Consider the following 24022-nt stretch of genomic DNA (forward strand, 5'->3'; position numbering starts at 1 on the left):
GGGGAGGACAAGAACAGGGGCGGGGCCGTGGGCGGGGAGGGGGCGTGGCCTTGGGCCGAACCTTCACGCCTTGGGCCCAGGCAGCCGCAGCCCTCACCTTTCTCATTTGATTAGAGTCGGCTCTGTCAGGAGAAAGCGATTCTGGAATTCCTTAAGTTAAAGGAATTTTTTTACTCCTTGAGTGCCAAGGGCTGGGTCCTAGTCTACGAGCTGGGAACACAGTGGCGACCACGACAGACAAGATCGCTGCCCTCATGGACTTCCCAGGCTGGCAGAGGAAACAAAATATAATAAATAATTAATTGCAGTTTGCAAGAAGAGCTATGAAGAAATAACAGGGTGATGGGAGAGAGAATGCTTAGATGGTCAAGAGAGGCCTTTCTGTGGTGGTGGCATCTTGAGCTGAATAAAGAAGAATGAGAAAGGATGGGGCTTGCAAAGTTCTGGCTTCAGAGAATTCCATGCAGAGGGAACAAGAGTGAAATCTCCAGGGAAAGCCAGATTAGTGTTTGGAGACTAGAAAGAAGGGGTGTGTGGCTGGAAGATGGTGAGCGGGGCAAGTGGGGTCAGACTCATCCGTAGACTGAATGGCTTATACACAACAGAAATTTATTTCTCACAGTTCTAGAAGCTGGGAAGCCTTAGATCAGGCGTCCCCACACTATGGCCTGCGGGCCATTTATCCGGCCCCCTGCTGCACTTCAGGAAGGGGCACCTCTTTCATTGGTGGTCAGTGAGAGGAGCACAGTATGTGGCGGCCCTCCAACGGTCTGAGGGACAGTGAACTGGCCCCCTGTGTAAAAAGTTTGGGGACGCCTGCTCTTAGATTAAAGCACCAGCAGATTCAGTGTCTGCTGAGGGCCTGCCTCCTAATTCATAGATAGCACTTAATATGGTTCGGCTTTGTGTTCCCATCCAAATCTCACCTCGAATTATAATCTCAATAATCTCCACATATCAAGGGTGAGACCAGGTGGAGGTAATCAGATCATAGGGCAGTTTCCGCCATGCTGTTCTCGTGATAGTCTTACAAGATCTGATGGTTTTATAAGCATCTGGCATTTCCCCCGCTTACACTCATTCTCTCTCCTGCCACTCTGTGAGCAGGTGCCTTCCACCATGATTGTAAGTTTCCTGAAGCCTCCCAGCCATGCAGAACTATGAGTCAATTAAACTTCGTTTCTTTATAAATTACTCGGTCTCAGGTATTTCTTCATAGCAGCACGAGAACAAACTAATAAAGCACTCTTCTCTCTGTAACCACACACAGAAGAAGGATGAGGGAGCTCCCCAATATTTCTTTTATAAGGGCTTTAATTGAGGGCTTCACTCTCATGATCCAATCACCTACCAAAGTCCTCACCTCCTAATACCATACCATTGAGGTGCAGAGTTTCAACAGATAAATTTGAAAGGGGAGGACACAAACATTAAGAAGTCTATAGCAACTAGTATCCAACTTTATTTACTGAGACTGAGTCTCACTCTAGGGCTGGAGTGCAGTGGCGCGGTATCAGCTTACTGCAACCTCCACCTCCAGGTTCAAATGATTCTCGTGCCTCAGCCTCTTAAGTAGCTGTGATTACAGGCACCCACTACCACACCCAGCTAGTTTTTGTATTTTTAGTAGAGATGGGGTTTCACCATGTTGGCCAGGCTGGTCTTGAACTCCTGACCTCAAGTGACCCCAGGTTGTAGTCCCAGAAATATCCCAAAGTGTTGGGATTACAGGTATGAGCGACCATGCCTGGCCACTTTGTTTATTTTTAATACCTCACACCAGCATAGTGTGAGTTCTCTATAAATAATTGGTGCTGATTAACAATATGTATGGATGTGGCCTTTGTCCTCAAGCTATTAAATATGTAACAAGACCCTGCTGTGGCCAGAGAATATCCATAAAGATAATAGTATCTTGCATCTTGTGAGAGATGGGAAAGTTATTCTTCAAAGTTTATATCTTAGACTACATTATAAGGAGTTATAATCTCTTGCTTTATGGCCATTATCTGCTATCAGCATAAACATATACCCATGTATATATATTCTGTAAATCAGCTACATCTTAAATCGGCTACCTTGACTTGCTCCAGCACGTCTGAACAGAACTGGACAAGCTCCAAAACCTGGTGCATGCCATTCCTTATTTGGAAATTCTCCTGACCTCCTGACTAGCTTCCTCTTCTCCCTTGTCTTCTTTCCTCCTTATCTATTCAGGAAATCTTCAAGTTTTTAGCCAATTGGGTCAAGCATAGAATGTGAGGTCCCATTCCGGCCAATGGAAACTGGACACAGCATTAGGGCAATTGCATCAGGTTATGAAAGTTATAAATGTTCCTGTCTCCTTTGTTTAGGTGTGCCCTCGTGGCAAGACTGCTGGCGAGTTGCACCCTTTCTGCAGAAAGTAAACTAGCCTTGCCGAGCGATCCATTGTCTCAGTGTTGGATTTTCCTCAACATTATAAACCCATTTCCAGTACATCTGAATAATGTTTCATACTTTTACCTTGCTTTTCCTTTATGTAAAAAAAAGAACTTTTAATGACATAGGCAAATGCTTGTGCAACATTGCCAAATGAAAATTCAGGACACTTGCCTTTTAAAGCTGAATATTTCTACATTGTAAAACCCAGCATTTCTACTCCTAGATATATGCTCTGGAGAAACTCTTACACATATGCAGTAGGATATATAGCAAGAATCTTCATAGAAGCACAGTTCATGTTAGCAAAAACCTTGAAATGAGCCAAATATCTGTTAACCAAAAAAAAAAAAAAAAAAAAAAAAAAGGATAAAAAAATGGTGGGGTATTATGCAATGGAACATTACATGGCAGTGAAAAATGAGTGTGCTTTAGCCACAGATGCACCATGGATAAATCTTGAAAATGTAATATTAAATGGAAAAAGTGGCTAGGCATAGTGGCTCACACCTATAATCTCAGCACTTTGGGAGGCTGAAGCAAGAGGGTAGCTTGAGCCTAGGAGTTCAAGACCAGCCTAAGCAACATGGTGAACCCCTGTCTCTACAAAAAATACAAAAAAAAAGTGTCTGGGTGTGGTAGCATGCACCTGTAGTCCCAGCTACTGGGGAGGCTGTGGGAGGATCACCTGAATCCAGGAGATCAAGGCTCCAGTTGAGCCGTGGTCACGCCACTGCACTCCAGCCTGTGCGACAGAGTGAGACCTCATCTCGAAAACCTTTCAGTTTTCCAGATGGTCTTCCCATATTCTTTCCTAGCCCCAGAGATAACCACAATCTGACATTTCCTATTTACCATTCCAGATGTTTTATAGTTTTATCACAAATGTATCTGTGCATATATATATATTTTAAGAGGACTGGATGCATTGACTCACTCCTGTAATTTCAGCACTTTGGGAGGCCAAGGTGGGAGGATCACTTGAGCTTTGAAGTTCAAGACCAGAGACCCCCATCTCTACAAAAAAAAAAGTTAATTAGCCAGGCATGGTGGCTCATGAGATTGTAGTCCCAGCTACTTGAGAGGGTGAGACAAGAGAATCACTTGAGCCCAGGAGGCAGAAGTTGCAGTGAGGTGTGATTGCGCCACTGCATTCCAGCCTGGGTTACAGAACAAGATCCTGTCTCAAAAGTAAATAAATAAATAAATAAATAAATAAATAAATAAAAGACAAAGAAAGAGAGGATATTGATATATGATTAAGTGGGAATGGTATCTCTCCTGGCTAGGGGAACCACAAGTGAGCCCTTAAAAGCTCATTTGTGTACTTTCCAAAGTTTCTCCAATGAACTGACCATGCATAACTCCCTTAATCAGAAAAAAATACACTAAAACTGAGCTGGTTGGTTTTGTTTTGTTGGCACAGAATTACAACCAACATCACCTTGCCAATATTTGCCCAGGTATATGATTCAAAGAATTTCCTTTGAGGATTCTGAACTCACCTCCAACTCCACTCCATGAACTGTCGTCTTGTCCAAGTGCCACACAGAGAGGAGCTTCTGTCTCCTAGTGGCAAGATCTGTAACAGAGCTATTTCTGGAACTGTTTGTCAATTAATTATATAGGTTAGAAGAGCTTTCTTAAACATAACTTTATCTGACCTCAGAATCTTTCAAGAGCCTTTGCCTTGAGAATTGTTCTGCGATGTGCCTCAGAGCCCCTGCAGGGCCCCTTTCTCAGAGGTGGGGATTTTCAAACTCTTACCTACTTAAAAGACAGCTGGGTGGTGGAGGGGAGTCCTTATCTTCCCTCATTTAGTCCTGCTGGGTCCCAAACATTCTTTAACAGAATCCTATTTTTCCGTCTTTGACGGAATCTTGTATTGTAACACAGATTTGCATGTCTTCTATACATACCAGGTATATAACTGTAGCTTTTTTGACTGCATGATCATATCAAACAAACACAGGCCTTTTCACTCTTGTCTGGTTGAATTGTGCTTTTTGCTATTCTTACTCTTCAGATGAACTCATTGAGTATATGGGATGTGCATTCAATACACTATACTGTATTACCAGACAGTGACTCTCTGAAGGACATCTGCTATTTTAACACTTCAACTCCCCTGAGGAGCGCTCCTGCCCCAAATCTCAGTCCCTGTGTTTTGATTGGTGGCATGTGACTCAGGCCTAGCCAATCAGAGCAGAGTACTGCGGTAGCCTGGCCACAGCGACTGGTCTAGGAATTGGTCTATAAACCAACAGGGTCAAGAAAACGCACTCTTAAGATGTTCTGCTCAGACAGTTCTCTTTATGTCTGGAATATATTAGAACTGTGAAGATGTTTTTGTAGGCATTATCATTCCTTAAAAATTGTTGTTTAATTGTTTGTTTGTTTGAGACAGATTCTCACTCTTGCCCAGGCTGGAATGCAGTGGCACAATTTTGTCTTGCTGCAACTTCCACCTCTCAGGTTCAAGTGATTTTTATGCCGCAGCCCCCAGGTAGCCCGGATTACAGGTGTGCGTCACCACGCCAAGCTAATTTTTATATTTTTAGTAAAGATGGGGTTGTACCATGTTGGCCATGCTGGTCTGGAACTCCTGACCTCAAGTGATCCACCCTCCTTGGCCTCCCAAAGTGCCGGGATTACAGATGTGAGCCACCAGGCCGGCCTGTTTAATTGTTTATTATCCACAAAAGAAGAATTTGTCTGGGAAGGAAGACAACACAGAAGAAAGCAATATAGTGATGGAGAGAGAGCCTGTACTCAAGTGACATTGTGACACAGTTTCTGGATCAAGCTGTGCCTTCTGGATGTTTCGTTGCATGACCCAGAAAATTCCATTTTTTGCTCAATTTCACTGAGGTTTTATGTCACTTGCAATCAAAATAATCCTGAATGATACAGGTATTACTTGAGCCCATATAGCATTTCATCTAACATGCTTGTTACAAGGTCAGTAGGCCAGAATTCAGTAAGCTTAATAAACTTAATTCAGTGAACTTTCCCCAATCAAGTTGCTTTTCCACTACATGCAATATGGGGAGGTACTTTCCACAATGTTAAGAAGAATATTTTCACCATCAGATTACATTTTATTCCACCCATTAACAAGGTAACATTAAACAGTTCCATTTACAAAGAAAATGAGAAAGTCTTACTTTCATGTTCATTACATTTTGTTTCAAAATGACTTTGTAACTTGGCAAAGAACACAGAATTATATTGCATGTTTTTGTATTTATGTAAGTCCAATCAAGACTATAGTCAATTATTATTAAAAAGATGAGGCTGTTGGATACATAGCATTACAAAGTTTCTTGAACCCACAGAATGCACAACATCAAGCGTAAACTGTAATGTAAACTACAGATTGGGTGATCATGATGTGTCAACATGAGCTCATCAGTTTTAACAAATGTGCAACTGTGGTGGGGATGTTGGCAGTGGGAGAGGCTAGGGTAGGGGATATGTAAAAAAATCTCTGTACCTTTGGCTCAATTTTGTTGTGCACCTAAAACTGCTCTTTTAAAAAAAGTCTTCTAAGACATTTTTAAAAGTAAGGCTCAGCCGGGCACAGTGGCTCACATCTGTAATCCTAGCACTTTGGGATGCCAAGGCAGGTGGATCACTTGAGGTCAGGAGTTTGAGACCAGCCTGGCCAACATGCTGAAACCCTGTAAAAAATACAAAATTAGTCAGGCATGGTGGTGAGCACCTGTAATACTAGCTACTTGGAAAGCTGCGGCAGGAGAATCACTTGGACCCAGGCGGCGGAGGTTGCAGTGAGCCAAGATTGTACCCCTCAACTCCAGCCTGGGCGACAGAGCAAGACTCCATCTCAAATAAAAAATAAAAATAAAAAATAAAAGTGAGGCTCAATGATTAACAACTCTCATGATCGTTCTTCTGGTGACTTTGTGGGGAAAGGGCCTCCATTTGACCTCCTTTCATTTAGTCTCTTGAAAATTATTTGTTGAGTGCTTGCTATGTGCTGAGTGCTGGGGATACAGAATGAATGAAATTGACAGGGTCCCTGGTCCATGGAACTCACATTCTAATAGAGTGGACACATAATAAATATATGAACAGATTTTGGGGAAGGTTAATTTCAGGGAGTGATAAGCCTGTATATTAAAAGAAATAAAGAAAAAAAGAAAGAAAGGGCCAGGCGCAGTGGCTCATGCCCGTAATCCCAGCACTTTGGGAGGCTGAGGCAGGAGATCACTTGAGCTCGTGAGTTCAAGACTAGCCTGAGCAACATAGCAAATCCTCATCTTTACAAAATACCTAAAAATTAGCCGGGTGTCGTGGCACATGTCTGTAGTCCCAGCTACTTAGGGGGACTGAGGTGGGAGGATCACTTGAGACCAGGAGGTCAAGGCTACAGTGAGCTATGATTGAGCCACTGCACTCCAGCCTGCGCGACAGAGTGAGATCCTGTCCCAAGAAGAAAAGAAAAAAAGAAAGTGCAGCTGAGAGGAGTAGGTGCTGCTTCAGCTGGGGAAGTAATGGAGAACCTCTCTGAAGAGGGAGCATCTGAGCAGAGACCTGGATTACCAAAGGAGTAGCTATGTGGAGCTATGCAGGATCAGCAAGTGTCAAGGCCTATGGGACAGACAGGATTTCAAAACACACCTTCTCCTTCTGATCAAATCAGACAAATGCACCCAAACCAGAAAACTCCAGGCCCACGTGTCTTCCCTGGTGAAGTCTTTCAAATATTTAAGGGAGAAATAAACAAATCTTACATAAAGTGTTCCAGAGAATATAAAAAATAAGAACACTTTTCAGCTTGTTCAATAAGGCTGGCAAACGTTGATTCCAAAACCTGGAAGTGCCCTACAAGAAGAGAAATAGAACAGCCCTACTAAACATAAAGGCAAAAATCTGAAATAAAATATTGGGAAACCAAATCCAGCAATATAGCAAAAGGATAATACATCAGGATCATATGAATAATTTTTTCTTACCAAGAATATAATATTAGAAAATGTATGTAATTTTCCACACTAACAACATAAATGAGAAAAATAAATGTGTTTATCTTAATAGATGCCAATAAAAAGCATTTAATACAATTCAACATGTATTTATGATCAAAACTGTTAGCAAACTAGGAATAGATGGGAACTTAATCTGATGGAGGGTATCTATAAAAAGCCTTCAGCAAATATCACTTAATGGAAAAATATAAATATTTCTCCTAAAGTGATATAAACATAACAAAGGTGTTGTTTATATTCAACAGTTTATTAGAGGTTTTAGCCAGTGCAGTAGGCAAGGAGGAGAAATAGCAGGCATAAAGATTGGCAAGAAAAAAATAAAATCACCATCATGGACAAGTGACATGAATACATAAGAAGAAAATCAAAAATAATCTACAGACAAAATATTAAAATTAATTCATGAAGTTAGCAAGGCTGTCAAAAAAGGTGAATATACAAAAATAAATTGTATTTCTATATATCTGTAAAGTATATAGATGTTATTACTGGAAAATGAAATTTTCAAATGATATCATTTGTATCAGCATAAAAATCATATAAATAGTATTAAATCTCAGAAGACATACAAGATTTTGACGCTAAAAACTACAAGGTATTAATGAGAGCAACTAAAGACGACCTAAATAAATGTCGAGATAGACCACGTTTTTGGACTGAAGACTCAAGATGCCAGTTTTCCTCAAAGTGATTTATAGATTCAATGCAATCCCAGCCATAATTCTAGCAAATTTTTAATGGAAATTGACAAGCTGATCTTAAATTTTACCTGAAAATGCAAAAATATTCTTTTCAGACATTCTTAAAAAAGAAAATGTGAGAGAGGGACTTACATCTCAAAATTTCAACACTTAGTTTAAAGCTGTCATAATTCAAAAATTATGATCTTGGCAAAAGAATGAATAGGCCAGTGAAACAGAATAGAGAGTCCAGAGACAAATCCACACTTGTATAATTACCTGATTTATAACAAAAGTAACCCAGGGGGAGAAAGGATTCTATTTTCAATAAGTGGCATTGAATCTACTGGCTCTATAAAAAAATTTAAAAGAACAGCAATATTCATCCATATACCAAGAATGAATTCCAGATGGTTTATAGACCTGAATGTGTAAAAAAAGTACAATAAGCTTTCTTAAAGGTAAGATAATATGCTTAGTGACCTAGAGGTTCTGGGGGTTGGCAAACAATTCTTTTTTTTTTTTTTTTTTTTTTTTTTCCACCACGTCTTTTTTTTTTCTTTTTTTCTTTTTGAGAAAGAAAAAGAGAATAAAAAAAGAATAAAGAAGAGGAAGAAAGAGAAAGAGGAAGAGGGAGAGAGAATGGGGGTATTGCTTTATTGCCTGGGCTAGAATGCAGTCTAAATATGGGTATGCCTATTATTGTCCTTAATAATGGAGACATAAAATGAGGGAAGAGAATAACAAACAAGGAGCCAACCAACATTTCGTTTAAACTTCTAAGTTGATATGATGTGGTACTGATAAGAGTGTATATTTTGTATATTTAAAGTGGAGAGTTCTATAAATGTTAATTACGTTTACTTGTTCCAGATCTGAGTTCAAGTCCTGGATATCGTTGTTAATTTTCTGTCTCATTGATCTGTCTAATATTAATGTTGAAGTCTCTGACTATTATTGTGTGGGAGTCTAAGTCTCTTTATTAGTCTTATATGTCTGGGTATTCCTGTATTGGGTGCGTACATATTTAGGATCTTTAGCTCTTCTTGTTGTTGCATTGATCCTTTTATCATTATATAATGTCCTTCTTTGCTTCTTTTGATCTTTGTTGCTTTAACAACTATTTTATCAGAGGCAAAAATTGTAACTTCTGCTTTTTATTTATTTATTTTAGCTCTCTGTTTGGTTGGTAAATCTTTCTCCATCCCTCGTTTTGAGTCTTTGTGTATCCTTGAATGTGAGATGGGTCTGGATGCAGCATACTGATGGGTTTTAGTTTTTTATCTAAATTGTCTGTCTGTCTTTGGATTGGGGGATTTAGTCAATTTAAATTTAGAATTAACCATGATATATGTGAGTTTAATACTGCCATTTAATATTAGCTGGCTATTTTGTCTATTAGTTGATGTAAATTCTTCATTATATTGATGCTCTTTTTGGTATTTTTTAGAAAGGCTGATACTGTTTATTCCTTTCTATATGTAGTGGTTCTTTCAGAAGCTCTTGTAAAGCAGGCCTGGGGGTGATGAAATCTCTGAGTGCTTGCTTGTTCACAAAAAACTTTACTTTTCCTTCACTTATGAAGCTTAGCTTGGCTGGATGTGAAATTCTGGGTTGAAAGTTCTTTTCTTTAAGGATGTTGAATATTGGTCCCCACTCTCTTCTGGCTTGTAGGGTTTCTGCTGAGAGATCTGCTGCAAGTCTGATAGGCTTCCCTTTGTGGGTAACCTGACCTTTCTCTTTGGCTGCCCTTAGTATTTTCTCCTTCATTTCAACCCGGGTAAATCTGACGATTATGTGCCTTGGAGTTGCTCTTCTTGAGGAATATCTTTGTGGTGTTCTCTGTATTACCTGGAGTTGAATATTATCTTGCCTTACTAGGTTGGGAAAATTTTCCTGAATAATATCCTGAAGCGTATTTTCCAGCTTGGATTCATTCTCTTCGTCACATTCAGGTACACCTATCAAGCGTAGATTAGGTCTTTTCACATAGTCCCATATTTCTTGGAGACTTTGCTCGTTCCTTTTTATCCTTTTTTCTCTAATCTTGTCTTCTTGTTTTATTTCATTGAGTTGGTCTTCGACCTCTGATATCCTTTCTTCTGCTTGATCAATTCGGCTGTTAAAACTTGTGCATACTTCACGTAGTTCTTGTATTGTGTTTTTCAACTCCATCAATTCACTTATATTCCTCTCTAAATTGTGTATTCTTGTTAACATTTCGTCAAACCTTTTTTCAAAGTTCTTAGTTTCTCTGGATTGTGTTAGAACAAGTTCTTTTAATTCAGAGACGTTTCTTATTATCCACGTTTTGAAGCCTGCTTCTGTAATTGGAACACACTCGTTCTCCATCAAGCCTTGTTTCGTTGCTGATGAGGAACTGTGATCCCCTGCTGAGGGAGAGGCGTTCTGATCTTGGGTATTCTCAGCCTTTTTTGGCTGTTTTCTTCCCTTCGTTGTAGATTTATCCATGTGGTCTTTATAATTACCGTCTTTGTAATTGGGTTTCTGAGTGGACGTCCAACTTATTGATTCTCAGCGCCGAAATCTGAGCAACCCACTGCGCCGACTAAATCAGTGGCGTTAAGATTGATGGTGCTTTTCTGACTCTGCACCAAGAACCAACGCTCTGAGGCGCCGGCAAAACCGCCTCACCGGTCACCCGTGGGGCTCCTCCGCTGGGAATCTCCTGGTGCGTGCGCAACAAGAATTCATGTGAAGGTGTGGCGTCCTCTCCTTCTTTGTGCTTTCACTGGGAGCTACAATCCCGAGCTGCTAGTGATCAGCCATCTTGGATCTCTCTCCGGCAAACAATTCTTAAACAAGGCACAGTAATCATTAACCATAAAGAAAAGACTGATAAATTAGATACAACTGAGAGAGTGAAAAGGCAAACCACTGGAATAAACTTGCAATACACTTATCTAAGACTCATATCTAGACTATATAGAAAACTCTTGTAAATCAAGAAGAAAAAGATCTTGTTAGGGGTGGGTAAAAACCTAAACAGGTATGTCATGAAAAAGGATATGTGATGGTTAAATTGTACCTGTCTACTTGACTGGGCCACAGGATGCCCAGACATTTAGTCAAATGTTATTCTGAGTGTGTCTGTGGGGGTGCTTCTGGATGAGATTAACTTGTGCATGGGTAGACTGAGTAAAGCAGATTGCCCTCCTTAATGTGGGTGGGCCACATCCAATCAGTTGAAGGCCTGAAAAAATGCAAAGGCTGAGTAACAGAATTTCTTCTGCCTGTCTTTAAGTTGGGAATGGGATTTTTTTCTGTCTTTTAACTCAAACTGAAACATCAGCTCTTCCTGGGTCTTGAGACTGTCAGACTGGGACTGGAACTACACCAACCACTATCCTAGGTCCTGGGTCTCCAGCTTGATGACTGCAGATCTTGAGACTTGTTAACCTTTATAATCATGTTAGATCTATCTATCTATCTATCTATCTATCTATCTATCTATCTGTCTATCTATCTATCTATCTATCTATGCACACACATCTGATTGGTTGTGTTTCTCTGGAGAACCCTGATTAATATAATATCTGAATTGCTAATAATATATGGAAAGTCCTTAACACAATTGGTCATCAGGATAATGAAAATTAAATCTATAGTGAAAAACCACTACATATCTATCAGACCAGAATAACTAGATATTTTATGGAGGATACTTTCAAACAATGAAATGCACTTGTTTTAAGAGTACACTTAGATTTGTTTAGTACATGTATATATCTATATGACCAGCACCAGAATCAAGATGTAAAACATTTCCATTATCCTAATGTTTCTCTCACGTCTCTTTGTGGTCAATACCTGTTCTAAATTTCATGTAAATTGAATCACACTTTATCTTTCATATCAGGCTTCTTTAGTTTGGCATCATGTTTGTTTTTTGGTGTTTATGTTGATATCTGTATCAGTGGTTCATTCCTTTTTATTGATAAGTAGAATTCATTATACGGATATACTACATTTTATTTATCCATCTTTGTTTTGTTTTGTTTTGTTTTTTGAGACAGAGTCTTGCTCTGTGGCCCAGGCTGGAATGCAGTGGCATGATCTTGGCTCACTGCAACCTCTGCCTTCTGGGCTCAAGGGATTCTCCTGCCTCGGCTTCCCAGGTAGCTGAGATTACAGGCGGGCACCGCCACACCTGGCTAATTTTTGTATTTTTAGTAGAAACGAGGTTTTACCATCTTGGCCAGGCTGGTCTTGAACTCCTGACCTCCAGTGATCTGCTCACCTTGGCCTCCTAAAGTACTGGGATTACAGGTGTGAGCCACTGTGCTCAGCTTATCCATTCATCTTAATGGATGTTTGGGTTATTTCCGGTTTTTGGCTGTGAGGAATAAAGCTGCTGAGAAAATTCTTGTACATGTTTTTGTGTAAACATGGGTTTTCATTTCCCTTGAATAAAAACCTAGGAATGGAAATTCTGAGTCATATGACAAATATATATTTACCTTTATAAGAAAATGCCAAATTATATTCTCAATGGTTGTACCATTCCCACCGAGCAATGTATGAGTTCCTGTTGCTCCAATCTTTGCTCACACTTGATACTGTCAGGTTTTTTCTTTATTTGGGGCATTCTAATAGAAGTGGAAAGTATCTCATTATGGTTTTAATCTTCATTTTCCCAACAACTAATGAAGTTGAGAAAATGGCTACACTTTAAAATTGACAATACTAACTGTCCAAAAGGTTGTGAAGCAACTGGGAACATCATGTGCGGTAGAGGGTTTATAAATAGAGACAACCACTTTGGAAAACTGGCAAAATATATTAAAGCTAAATATACACATACTCTATGACCTAGTACATCTATCTATGTATCTGTCTGTCTATGATCTATCTTCAGCATAAATGTGTACATATTTTCCTTAAAAGCCAAGTACACCAATGTCCATAGCGGCATTATTTGTACTAGCCTAACAGTGGAAACAACCCAGAAGTCCATTAACCGAAGAAGAGATAAATAATGTTGTGGTCATATAATAAAATAATTCAGGAACAAAAAAGAAAGCTCCATCCATAAGCAGCAACATGAGTGAATCCCGCAGACATAATGACATACAAAAAAAGCTAGACGCAGAAGTATAATTTTATTTAATAAAGTTCAAGTAAGGAAAAACTAATCTATGGTGACAGATGTCAGGACAGTGATTATTGTGAAGCAGGGAGAGGTTGTTGCTTGAGACGGGAAATGAAGGAAACTTCTGAGATCTCTTAATGTTCTATTTCTTTTTTTTTTTTTTTTGAGACGGAGTTTCGCTCTTGTTACCCAGGCTGGAGTGCAATGGCGCGATCTCGGCTCACCGCAACCTCCGCCTCCTGGGTTCAGGCAATTCTCCTGCCTCAGCCTCCTGAGTAGCTGGGATTACAGGCATGCGCCACCATGCCCAGCTAATTTTTTGTATTTTTAGTAGAGGCGGGGTTTCACCATGTTGACCAGGTTGGTCTCGATCTCTCGACCTTGTGATCCACCCGCCTCGGCCTCCCAAAGTGCTGGGATTACAGGCTTGAGCCACAGCGCCCAGCCAATGTTCTATTTCTTAACCTGGATGCTGAGTGCATGGATGTATTCACTTTTTAAAAATTCATTAAGCTGTACATTTAAGATTTGTGTACTTTACCATATATATATAATTCATTATCCTACAATAAAAAGTAAAAATAAAAGCCTGGGCACAGTGGCTCACTCCTGTAATCCTAACATTTTGGGAGGCGGAGGCAGGTGGATCACCTGAGGTTGGGAGTTCAAGACCAGCCTGACTTACATGGAGAAACCCCGTCTCTACTAAAAATGCAAAATTAGCCGGGCTTGATGGTGAATGCCTATAATCCCAGCTACTCAGGAGGCTGAGGTAGGAGAACCGCTTGAACCCGGAGGCAGAGGTTGCTCATTGCACTCCAGCCTGGGCAACAAGAGTGAAACTTTGTCTCAAAAAAAAAGTTTAAAGTAAAGTAAAATATTCCCTTCACTGTGGAATGTTAAATATTTCACAATCCAGAATTTCTGTTACTTCCCCTAACTGTTAGCACTCTGGAACCTTGCTTTCCTTCTTTGGTATTCCCCACAATTAACAGCATGTGAGTTCATGGAAGGAAAGCTATATATATATAGAGAGAGAGAGAGAGAGAGACAGGGATTTCACCATGTTGGCCAGGCTGGTCTCAAACTCCTGACCTCAGGTGATCCACCTACCTCGGCCTCTCAAAGTGCTGGGATTACAGGCGTGAGCCACCGTGCCCAGCCAAAATATTTCTTAAATAACAGACACGGCTGGGCACAGTGACTCATACCTGGAATCCCAGCACTTTGGGAGGCTGAGGCAGGCAGATCAAGAGATCAAGATCATCCTGGCCAACATGGTGAAACCCCGTCTCTACTAAAAATACAAAAATTAGCTGGGCATGGTGGTGCGAGCCTGTAGTCCCAGCTACTTGGGATGCTGAGGCAGAAGAATTGCTTGAACCCAGGAGGTGGAGGTTGCAGTGAACCGAGATTGCACCACTGCACTCCAGCCTGGCACCTGGCGACGGAAAGAGACTCTGTCTCAAAAAAAAAAAAAAAAACAAAACAAAACCAGAATCCAGCTGCGCTAATTATTACCCCCTCTCTTGACCTGCTTCTGCCAGAGACGATTTCTTACAAAAGGTTACAAATTACATAAAGCTTGGTGAGCTGTGGCTGAGTGATCAACAATATTCTTCAAAAGTCATTAAAAGGTTTGGCCAGGCACAGTGGCTCACACCTGTAATTCCAGCACTTTGGGAGGCTGAGGCAGGCAGATCACTGAGGTCAGGAGTTCATGATGAAATCCTGCCTTTATTAAAAATACAAAAATTAGGCAGGTGTGGTGGAACACACCTGTAGTCCCAACTCTCAGGAAGCTGAGGCAGGAGAATCACTTGAATCCAGGAGGTGGAGATTGCAGTGAGTCGAAACTGTGCCACTGTACTCCAGCTAGAAAACAAAAAACAAAGTCATTAAAAGCATAAAAGGGAAGCCTCTTACTTTGCCCTTCAGATGGGTTTCATGTCAGTGGCACAGAAGGTGACTTGATATTATCCGGGATAGCAAACAGGCTTTCTCCAGAATGCCAGCTCCTGGCAATTGGTTGAGTCTGAGAGAAGGTGAGACTTAAGGATATTGAGAGCAAATCCAGGCTCAGTGGAGGAAGGTTGGAACCATTTGATGTGTCAGTCCGGATGTTTGCGCTGTTGCAAACACCCAGTCAAAATTGGCCTAAACAGAAAGAAAACATATTAGCTAAACTAATTAGAAGTCCAGTGGTAAGGTGAGTGTCAGGTTGGTTGATTCAGCAACTCCCCCAAAATTCATGTCTTTCTATCTCTCTGCTCTGCCAACCTAGGTAGACATTCCATCTTGGGGGCAGTAAAGATGTTTCTGATCAAAAAAGGTGGACAGCTCCTATCCTACAAAATGGATCATAATCTAAGGCTCTGTCAGCATCCCTGACAGTTGTGTGGCACTTAAAGGTATTCTCTCCTGCTGAGATCTATTAAAGAGTAGACAAGAAAGGAAAGAGAAAAAAGATCACAGACATCACTAATTAAGTACAAACTGTGTACAATGCCCTGGGCTAAGGTCTCCACAAGATTTTTCTCATTTAACCCTCACAATGACTCTTGGAGAGAGATGCTATAGAGATACCTGTTTTACAGATGCAGAAAGTGAGGCTAGAGGGCCTCAGTAGTTTATTCAAGGCCATGTAGCAAGCCCAGTGCAGAACAATGATTCAAGTAAGACTCAGACCCAGATCCATGCTTTGTATTAATCCCAATACTACGTCTTCTCCTCCCTCAGAGTGACAGTGATACCCGCTATGTTGTAGAGGTCAGTTTGAAGTTAACAAGCATAATTAAGATGTAGAGCAACTAGAGTTCTCACAAGTTTCTGGAGGGAGTGTAAAATTGCACCCATATGGCCAGGTGCTGTGGCTCACTCCTGTAATCCCAGCACTTTGAAAGGCCAAGGTGGGTGGATCACTTGAGCCTAGGAGTTCAAGAGCAGCTTGGGTAATACAGTGAAACCCTGCCTCTACAAAAAATACAAAAATTAGCCAAGTGTAGTGGTGCACACCTGTAGTCCCAGCTACTTGGGTGGCTGAGGTGGGAGGATCACCTGAGCATAGGGGATTTGAGGCTGCAGTGAGCCGTGATTGTGCTGCTGCACTCCAGCCTGGGCAACAGAGCAAGACCCTGTTTCAAAAAACCAACCAACCAACCAACCTCCAATTGCTTTGGAAAACTAGCAATTTATAAGAGCATTAAACACGTATCTATCCTATGACCCACGTGTTCTACTCCTAGGTTATTGACTCAAGGGAAATGAAAACACATGTACACAAAAATACTTGTACAAAAATGTTCATAGCAGTGTTAAAATATGCTCCTGGCTAACAGACAAAATGGACTCCCCATGGCAAACTGAGGTGCTCAAAGTTAAAACAGAACCAGGCAGTCAGGAGGTGGTGAGCAAGTGGTCACGTACTCTGTGATCTCAGAAAGATGTAAAAGTGTCACAGGACCTCCCTTTCTGCAATCGAATCAAACTAGTGCCTGTTTTCAGTGCGCAGATAAACTGCCCCTTCCCCTCGCTGGGCCTTTTGAAAGAAACCTTTGAGAGAGTCTTCTGGTTCAGGGCTTGGAAGCCACCCAATCAGGGTTCAACTAGTTGTTTATTTTTTTCTTTTGGTTAGATGGAGTCTCACTCTGTCGCCTAGGCTGGAATGCAGTGGCATGATCTCAGCCAACTGCAACCTCCACCGCCGGGGTTCAAGTGATTCTCCTGCCTCAGCCTCCTGAGTAGCTGGGATTACAGGCATGTGCCACCATGCCTGGCTGATTTTTGTAGTTTTAGTAGAGACAGGGTTTTACTATGTTGACCAGGCTAGTCTCAAACTCCAGACCTCAAGTGACCAGCCTGCCTCAGCTTCTCAAAATGTTGGGATTACAGGCATGAGCCACGGCGCCTGGCCTAGGACTCGACTATTTTGACAAATCAGAACTGAACCAGTTTTAATCCTTCATTTGTGTAAGTGTACCTAATTGAGAACCAGGGCAAGATTTTTCCCTATTGAAGCCAGACTCTGCCTTTGTTCTTCCCAGAGCACTTCAGCTGAAGTGCCTCCCTATCCTGCAGATTGTTTTCCATGTCTATAGAGAGAAAATAAAGCTCCCTTCTTCCTCTGGAGATCTCATGGTCTTTGTTAATGGCAATTTTATTCATAATAATCCCAAACTGGAAACAATTCAGGTGTCTATCCAAAGGAGAAAAATGGGTTAACAAACTGGAATAGCCACCAAGTGGAATACTATTCTGCAGTAGAAAGGAACATACCACTGACTGCTGCATCAACAGAAATGTATCCCTGAAACCAATGTCAATGGAAAGCCAGACAGAAAAGAATACATACTATGAGATTCTACTTACGCCAATTTCAAAACAAGCAAGCTTATCTCTAGTGATAGAGGTGAGAATAATTGTTCCTTGGAACTATCGGCCAGGAAAGCGCAGGAAACTTTTTGGGGTGTCAGAAATATTCTATATCTTGAGCTGAGTGGCAACACAGGAGTATACATATGCAAAAATTTATTTGTGTATTTATCTATTTATTTAATGTATTCTTTTTGAAACAGGGTCTCACTCTGTCGTCCAGACTTGAGTGCAATGGTACGATCTTGGCTCACTGCAACCTCCACCTCCTGGGCTCAAGCTAACCTCCCACCTCAGCTGAAGTAGTCCTGAGTGACTGGGACTACAGTCGTGTGCCACCACACTAGCTAATAATCTTTGTATTTTTTGTAGAGACAGGTTTCACCGCGTCCCCCAGGCTGGTCTCAAACTCCTGGACTCAAGTGATCTGCCCACTTCAGCTTTCCAAAGTGCTGGGATTACAGGTGTGAGCCACTGGGCCCAGCCACAGAAATTTATTAAGCTGTACACTTAAGATTTGTGCATTTTACTGGATGTAAGTATTTCTCAAAAATTTTAAATTAAGGAAAAAATGATTGACAGCTATTACTCTACTTGAGCCTTGCAACAACTCTGGTGGAGACAGGGCAGAGTTTATTATCATTATGTATCCTATGGGGAACCTAGGCTTCAAGGGGATTAAATGACTAACCCAAGGTCATATAAGGAAAGAGTGGCAAACCAGGCTTCCACTCAAGTCTTCTGAAATCAAGCCCAGGCTGGGCGTGGTGACTCATGCATGTAATCCCAGCACTTTGGGAGGCCAAGGCAGGTGAATCACTTGAGGTCAGGAATTCAAGACCAGCTTGGCCAACATGGTAAAACCCCATCTCTACTAAATATACAAAAATCAGCCAGGTGTGGTGGTGTGTGCCTGTAGTCCCAAGCTACTCAGGAGGCTAAGGCAGGAGAATCACCTGAACCCAGGAGGCAGAGGTTGCAGTGAGCCAAGATTGCATCACTGCACTCCAGTGTGGGCAAAAGAGTGAGAGTCTGCCTAAAAAAAAAAAAAAAAAAAAAAAAAATCAAGGCCAGTACTTTCTATCCCAAGAAAGCCTCCAAGGTGAATTTAGAGCCCTTCATTACCTCTATTAAGGAATTATCCAGAAAAGTCCTTTAATTCCTGCCAGCTTTCTGAATTGAGATTGGAATGAATCCCACACTCATTTATCAGCAGCAGCTGACTATCAGATGACATTGTCAAGGTGGTAGGTTTTTTGTTTCAACATCTGGTTGTTTTACTTGTTATTAAACATACTGACTGTTGAATGAGAGAAATCCCCATCCTACACATCGCTCCATTGCTGCTGTTTAAAAACAGCTTTGCCGACATCTATCACCTTTGTTTGTGTCAAATTGCACAATTTGTCACTGATGCTGAATTTGCCAAAAGAAAAGTGAATTTGATTGACAAGGCCCAAGGATTTCTCTCTCTTCCTTTTCAACAATCCAAATGTAGAAAAAAGTTAGATCCACCCCCAGGAAGGCTCATCTGTGGGTGAAAAATGTACCAAAGGAGCTTGGGGAATATGGTTTCAGTTTTTGTAGAAACTTTGCCTCCAAGAGACCCCATCTTCTTGATTGGTTCAAATTACCCTCCAATTTTAATTGCTGCCTTTCAATGGAGCCATCTGTTTCAAGGCCCATCTGTCAAGGGCTCTCTTGTGGTTGATTATTAAATGTATTTGCAGCTGGAGTTTCAAGAAAAAAAGTTAAATGATAAAAGGAAAGTGTCCCCAGGAGTGAAAGTAGAATACAGAAACAGACTTGTAGCTGTTGCCACTCTTAAAAAAATCAGAGGACTTATGCCGGGCGTGGTGGCTCACACCTGTAATCTCAACACTTTGAGAGGCTGAGGAGGGTGGATCGCTCGAGATCAGGAGTTCAAGACCCACCAGGCCAACATGGGAAACCCATCCGTATTAAAAATTAGCTGGGTATGGTGGCGGACACCTGTAATCCCAGCCACTCAAGAGGCTAAGGCACAAGAATCACTTGAACCTGGGAGGCAGAGGTTGCAGTGAGCTGAGCTCACACCACTGCACTCCAGCCTGGATGACAGAGACTCTGTCTCAAAAAGAAATGAAGAAAGAGAAACAGAAACAGAGAGAGAGAGAGAGAGAGAGAGAGAGAGAGAGAGAGAGAAATCAGAAAACTTAGTCCTCTGCAAACCCAGAAGAAAATCAATATCAGCAAACAATTATGGAGAACAGTAGTGAACATGGCTGGCTTTGGGGCCTTCCAACACCCTTCTATTACTATACCAAAAACCTGTCCCCATTTGCTTTCCAGGGACTTAATTCTTTCACATTGTGGGTATTCTTATGGGGATAATAATAACCTACCATGAAGTGTTGTTATAAGGATTGAGTTACAGGCACTGATTGACTTACGACCTACGCAACTTACGACCATTCGACTTCACGACCACAATTGCTAGCCACACCTGCCCCGCGTCTGGCAGCGCAAACGTTGCCCAGCTGGGCGTACGACAGTGCGGACCAGCATCTGGCAGCACTACCATCTCCGCGTGCACCATATTAACTGTACGTATAGGCTACTCAACTTACGACCAAATCGTGTTACGACCGTTCCACGGCCCCGACCATGGTCGTAAGTCGAGCACTGCCTGTACTTAATAAATGTTAAAGACTTAGAAGAGAGTTTTGCATGTGGTAGGTGCTCAAAAGTGTTAACCATTTTATTTTTGGCAAGTCTTGTAGCCCCAATACTCTAGAATTGAGTAGAGGTCTCCTCACCTCACCAATGCAAAACTACCAAGTACCCTACACACATCATAAAAAGTTGCAACGTTTTATTCTTTTAGAGACACGGTCTCCCTCTGTTACCGAGTCTGGAGTGCAGTAGTGCAATCATGGCCCACTGTAACCTCAAACTCCTGGGCTCAAACAATCCTTCTGCCTCAGCCATCAAAGAAGAATGGATAAACAAACTGTGATACATGCATACAATGTAATACTACTTAGAGATATGAAATAACAAACTCTTGACACACACAACCATATGGATAGATTTTAAAAACATTGGGTTGAGTAAAAGAAACCAGAACAAAGAAGTACACACTCTCTGATTCTATTTATATGAAGTTTAGGAACAGGCAAAACTAATATGGGATAGAAATCACAACGGTGCTTGTCTGGTCAGGGAGGGGTGGGGTATTGACTGGCAGGGGCATGAGGGAACTTTCTAAGGTGATGATATGTTCTAAATCTTGAATGAGATATGGGTTACGTGGGGGTATAAGTTTGTCAAAATAGTCGAAGCGTGCCATTAAGATTTGTGCATTTTAGCTGGGCATGGTGGCTTATGCCTATAATCTCAGCACTTTGGGAAGCTGAGGCAGGTGGATCACCTGAGGTCAGGAGTTCAAGACCAGCCTGGCCAACATGGTGAAACCCCATCTCTACTAAAAATACAAAAATTAGCCAGGGATAGTGGCCCATGCCTGTAATCCCAGCTGCTTAGGAGGCTAAGGCAGGAGAATTGCTTGAACTCAGGAGAGCAAGGTTGCAGTGAACTGAGATCACATCACTGCACTCCAGCCTGGGTGACAAGGTAAGACTCCATCTCAAAAAAAAAAAAAAAAAAAAAAGATTTGTGCTTTTTATCAAATGTAAATATAATTTTACCCCAAAAATTATGTGTGTGTGGGCGTGGTGGTATGTGCTGTAGTTCCAACTACTTGGGAGGCTGAGGCAGGAGAATTGCTTGAACCTGGGAGGCAGAATTGCAGTGAGCCAAGATGTTGCCACTGCACGTCAGCTTGGGCGACAAAGGGAGACTCCGTCTACAAAAAAAAAAAAAAATCTGTGTGTGTGTGTGTGTGTGTGTGTGTAAATTGCTGAGCTCAGAGATTGTGGCTAATGAGACAGGGGGAATTGACATGCTGGGGTATTTTTATTAACCCTTCCTCCCTGCGGAATTTTGATTAAGTAGACAGGTTGGAAGGGGGTTGCTCACGCTGGGGAGGACGGTGTGGAGGCATGTGTCTCTGAAGGGAGTGGCTCCCAGACATCTGCAGGACCACAAGGTCTTGGGTCTGCTGCACACAGTGCCCTGGAGGAGGCTCTCAGGCATAGCTGGTACCAGAATGTCTGCGGACACTGGTGCCTAATACTGGGGTCTTGGGGGAGTAGACAGGGTCCCATCGTGGAGGCATGTGGTCAGTGGTGAGGGCAGCTGGGAGGGCATCTTTGTGGCCTGCTGAGAGCAGCTGCCAGGCCAAGGACCAGTGGAAGCTCAGCCCCGAAGCAGCCTTGTTTGTGCAGCAGGATGCCTGGCAATAACAGTGACCAGGCTGGTAATCACAGTGATAGGTGCCATTAGCTGAGCATTTCATCAATGCTGTTTTCCATGTATTTACTCATTTCATTATACCCATTTTATGGACGAGAAAACTAAAAAACCATGGGGGTTAAGCAACTTGCCTACCTCACACAACTAGTAACAGAGCCAGGAGTGTAACCAGACAGTTCCAGGGCTCACGTCCTTCCCCTCTGGGCTGGCCTTCCCCCTTCACCGCCCCCTGACACCCTCACTTTTCTGAACATGGTACTCACTGCTGTAGCTGGAGGTAAAGGATGGAACCTCAAAAGATGATTGAAAATTAAAAAAAACAAGATGATTAGGTTGGACTTCTGAAAGCCGTGGTGAGTGGGAGGCCACAACCACCTGCAGGGCCAACATGGTCTTGTAAATGAGTAAAGCGGCAGGTGTGATGCATTAGGGAATGGTGGGGCCTGTGGCAGGACAGCTTTAAAGGAGTTGGCTGTTACTGAGATGTATTCTAGGGGCCATGCAGAAACAATGGTCCAGGGCTCTGGAAGATCCAGATTTCCTGAGATTTTGATTTTGATAGCCCATGTTGCAGAAAAATGTGTGTGTGGGTGATGGCAATGTCTGCTCTCCTCTGCCTCCTGGGTGATCTGCACCAAGATGGGCAGCAGGCCAGTGACCTTCAGAGGCCCAGGGCTTTGAAGGATGAGGGTGCTTAGCCCTCTGTGAACGCACCCTCCCCTGAACCTTGAACTGGGGTTTTCTTAGACTGCCCCCCTGCCTGCATGCCCCCATCTCCGACAAACAGAAGCTCCGTCTCAGACTTGAATGATCCTCTGCCAGGCCGCTCTGCTGCTTTGTCCAAAGGCCTCCGCATCTGCCAAAGATCAGGGTTATCTTCCCTCCACCTTCCCCCTTGTCTCCAGCTGCCTTTCTACTGACTGATTTTATTGTTACTGTTTTTGTAATTCCATTTGCGCTATCATGCGGCCCGATCTTCCATCTCATTCCACATCAAGCTGCAGCCTGAGCTTGGGTGTTTGTGGGCTTTGCAGCCAGATATGAACAGAAGACAGATTCATTTCCTGCTGCCTGCTTCTCTAACCCCAAATCTCCCAGTGTGATCCAAGAGCCCTGAAGATTTGCCTTCACCACCACCCCACCCCTAGCTGTAGGTGTTTCTTTATAAGCCTTGCTTGTAAATAGGTGTCAGCAAGGGTCTCAGCATGCAGGATGTGGGCATGTGGGCGCTCGAGATCCCCCCACCAGCCGTCACCGTCCTCCTGCTGCTGCCAGTGTGTCCCTTGAGGATGCCTGGCAGGTTACATTCCACCCTGCGGGCAAACAGTGACTAACAACGGAGCAAGTGCTCACCCCCTAGCCCCACAGCAGGACAGTTCAGTGGGAGGAATTTGCTCTAGAGCACCCTGGATCAGGCCTAGGCTTTTCCCTTCCATATTCGGCTTCCTTTGCTCCTCCGATAAGTCACACATGTGGAGCCCTAAGGAGCTAAAAGAAAATTGGAAGTGAGCTTAGCTGGCAAGAACAGACACAGGGTAGAGGGGAGCGGATGTTCTGAAAAACAGCGTCAACCGCAAAGGGCTCACTAGCACCCAAGCTTCCTGTCGCAAGCATTCAGCTCCCTGTCCAGCTGCACCCAAGCTTCCTGTCTGCAAACCTTCAGCCCAGGCAGCACGACCTTATAAAGTCCCCTGCAGCCCTGCCGTTTTGCAGACAGCATTCCCTCTGCTGTGTTACCCATTGCTCTCTTGCAACGCATCTCCCACTTTCTCTAATAAATCTACCTTTCTTTCCCACAACTATCTTGGTAAATTCCTTCACCATCTGTGACACTGCCCCCAGGCAGTCGGTTTTTTGTGTTTATTGTTTGTTTTGAGACAGAGTCTCCTCTGTCGCCCAGGCTGGAATGCAGTGGTGCCATCTCGGCTCTCTGCAACTCTGCCTCCCAGGTTCAAACGATTCTCTTGCCTCAGTCTCCTGAATAAGTGGGATTATAGGCGTCTGCCACTACACCTGGCTAGTTTTTGTATTTTTGGTAGAGATGGAGTTTCATCCTGTTGGCCAGTCTG

General features: G+C 42.5%; 1 long non-coding RNA gene across 1 annotated transcript; it reads left to right on the forward strand.

Moving 5' to 3' along the window:
* The first annotated feature begins 58 nt into the window (after positions 1-58).
* On the forward strand, positions 59-23749 carry LOC141581468 (uncharacterized). The gene is made up of 3 exons (XR_012514123.1): positions 59-547; positions 22225-22306; positions 22952-23749. It is a non-coding gene; the product is annotated as an uncharacterized LOC141581468 (long non-coding RNA).
* The last annotated feature ends 273 nt before the right edge of the window (positions 23750-24022 follow it).

Source organism: Saimiri boliviensis, chromosome 1 (genome assembly GCF_048565385.1).
Source record: "Saimiri boliviensis isolate mSaiBol1 chromosome 1, mSaiBol1.pri, whole genome shotgun sequence".
Lineage (NCBI taxonomy): Eukaryota > Metazoa > Chordata > Mammalia > Primates > Cebidae > Saimiri > Saimiri boliviensis.